The sequence below is a fragment of the Octodon degus genome, unplaced genomic scaffold, assembly GCF_000260255.1.
Source record: "Octodon degus isolate 3935 unplaced genomic scaffold, OctDeg1.0 scaffold00093, whole genome shotgun sequence".
Classification (NCBI taxonomy): Eukaryota; Metazoa; Chordata; class Mammalia; order Rodentia; family Octodontidae; genus Octodon; species Octodon degus.
In genome coordinates, this window is record NW_004524669.1 from 3,989,483 (window position 1) to 3,992,458 (window position 2,976).

The 2,976-nt window shown below is 42.8% G+C and overlaps 1 protein-coding gene across 1 annotated transcript in view; it reads left to right on the plus strand.

Annotated features, from left to right (window-relative positions):
• Scn8a (sodium voltage-gated channel alpha subunit 8) overlaps positions 1-2,976 on the plus strand; it is a 138,710-nt gene that overhangs the window by 85,901 nt on the left and 49,833 nt on the right. The gene's annotated exons all lie outside the window — the stretch shown is intronic.

A 2,976-nucleotide genomic window follows, 5' to 3' on the forward strand; every position in this document is an offset into this window, starting at 1 on the left:
GAAGGAAGGGGAGAGGAGAGGAGAGGAGAGGAGAGGAGAGGAGAGGAGAGGAGAGGAATCACTCAGGATAAAGATAGCAAGACATCCCAGTTCCTTTTCCCTTTCCTAAGCCATCCTTTTCACATAACCCATACCTGTCCTGCTCTTTCCACCTCAGACATTCCTCCTGTCACCTCACTTTGTTTTGACCCTTCAATTAAGACTGATGGCATGAAACTGTTCAAAGAGCCATGAATGAGTGGATCTAAATATGAGGAAATTAAAGGACATTAAGGAAGATCCTCATTCTTATTTAGCCATTGTTCCCTCTGTATTTATTGCTTGCTACATTAAAAGCTAGCATTGAATAAATAAATATACCAGCTTCCCAGACTTACAGTTAAGAAATCCTAATGTTATTTTAAATATTTTAAAGATTAAAATAATTTTAAAAGATTAAAATAATTATTTTCTTGGGGCTGGTGAGATGGCTCAGTGGTCTAAAGTACCTACTTGGAACAAGCTTGATGAAGCACAGGGACTGCGGTTCAATCCCCCAGCACCACACACACACACACACACACACACACTAAATAAATGTTAAAAAAATAATTATTATTATTATTTTCTTAAAACCAATGAAGGATATTCCTACATAGGCTACCTAAAGTTCTAGGAACCACAGTGGAGAATTCCAGAGTCCCCTAGTTAGCGCAGAAGCCCTGCCCCTCACTCCACCTTGTTGCAGGTGTGCTCTCCAAGATCCATTAAATTCAGCAGTCTCTGCAGCGGAGCCGTATGATTTAGAAATGTATCAGAAGGCTGGGGATAGAATATAGGCAAACAGTACTATAGTCTGCTTTCTTAAAGCAGTAAAACCACAAGACAGTTGGGGAAGTAAGGAGGAATGAATGGTGGTATTTGGCACTACTAATTCTCAGGTAAACAGTTTCAGACATTCCCTAGAGGTCACTGGGCATAGCTATTGCTGCCACTGTTCGTTCATTGTGTTATTCAGCTGAGGAGGATCAAGGGTCTCTACAGTTACTTGTCTGGGGTCTGCCTTTCCTACATAGCTGTAAGCTCTCAGGTTGGTGACACTGTATGGCTCACCCCTAGTGTACAGCCTACTGCAGGTATTTAAAAATTGGTGAGTTGAGAGAAACCCTTGGTCATGGAAATTTCTTGGTCTACTACACTGCTATCTTGGTGGATTTAAGTGGTCTCCCTGGAAACAGTTCCCAGTGTGCTCAAGGCTGAAAGGCAGCAACCCTTCTGAGGATGCCCAGAAGCAAGATAGGGGAACCTCACAAATCTTTAGACATCTCACTTCCTAGTGTTAACCCCTTCTCCCACACCAGATACTTCACCATCCAGGCCTGTTGAGTGGTAACAATTTGCAAAGTCATAAGCTACTCTGTGCACCTCCCTTTTTGCTTAGTACTCTTTTCTAGCTCTTAAATTCCACATTGTTTTATTTTCTGTGGGACAAAAGGGATCTCCCCTTCTCAGTGAATGTGTATAAGAGCTAAGTAGTGATCTTTCGGGGCCCCATAGAGATGGAAAACCCTACCCATCTGGCAAGACTTGGAGGCTAGTGCATTGTGAAACACAGCAGTTGTGTCATCTGTCAGAAATGTGAACAGTCAGGGCTTCAACCTCCACGTGCCAGCAAGCCGCAGACAGTTGGAGAAGGGCGATAAAAAAAGGAACGGAACCAAATTTCCAAATACGTACTATAAGAATTTATGGAAATAAGAGAATCTTTTCATTTTCTTTTTTTGAGGAAGAAAACTAAATTTACCTTGAGAAAGGAGGGAGCTCTTGTAAGGAAGAAACCAATGTGAATTTTCTTCACAGACTTCCTTCCCCACGCAAACTCCCACATGGCGCTTACTATGGCCCTTAAATCTCAGACACCAAGGCAACCATTTTCTTAGCAACCAGGGAGCCAATCAGATACCCAACCAAAACCACCCCATCAGGAATAAAGCCATCACCATGAGCACCATCCAGCTGGTTGGAGGAAGGGAGAGGAGAAATGATCTACAGCAGCCATCTCACTTTGGGGGAAATGTTGGGAAACTTTTTTTAATTCTCTAAGTGGTTATGATTTTGTCAGCAGAATTGGACAGGGCAAGGGAAACTGTTACAGCTAATCCTATCAAAACGCTACCTCCTAAGGATTATTCTGACATATTTTCAGAGTTATGCCTCTTATGAGCATCCCTTTATCTCAAGGTCCTTGGATATTTTTAATCCCCACTACTATGTTTCAGACATAATTTGAGAAGAACTTTGTCAGGGCCTCATGTCAGATGAGCAGCTGCCTTTACTGTCTAATCAATCTTCTTCATCTTTGCTTTATACATGCCCTTGGAGACCATCTGATCTAATGACCTTTCAGTCTGCGTGGTAAGAGTCCTGGGACTCTGAGTGAGTGCCTTGGGAAGGAAGAAGGCAATTGGATTGGGGTCCAACCTCCTATTCTTTCTTCACCCAGAACAGTTTCTGGATTATGTGCTCAATGTGTTGTATGAGAATAGGAAAAGGCAAGAGAGAAGGAGAAAGGAAGAATAAGAGGGGAAAAGAAGTGTAACTTCTCTCCCTAACCCAGCTGTGAGTTGCGAACTCATTGACGGTGCGGATAGGGACTTGTATTTGTTTGAGAGCATGATAGATACATCCCATGTGGTAGCTGGCTAAAAGCCCTGCTTATGCTGCTGATGATAACAACCAATACTTCAGTAGCACTTACTGTATCCCAGGATGTTCTGGAGCACTTTGTCGATATTTTAGTTCATTTTAAAAAGTTATTTGGTGAGGATCCCACAGTTACCAAGTGTCTGAGCTGGTATTTGAACCCAGGTGTGTCTAGCCCTAGAGTCTGTGCTTCCAGTGGTTTCTCAAATAAAGTTCAGGGGCTGGGGAGATAGCTCAATAGAATACGTGCTTGCCTGGCAAGTGCAAGGACCTGAGTTCAATCCCCGGTTCTGA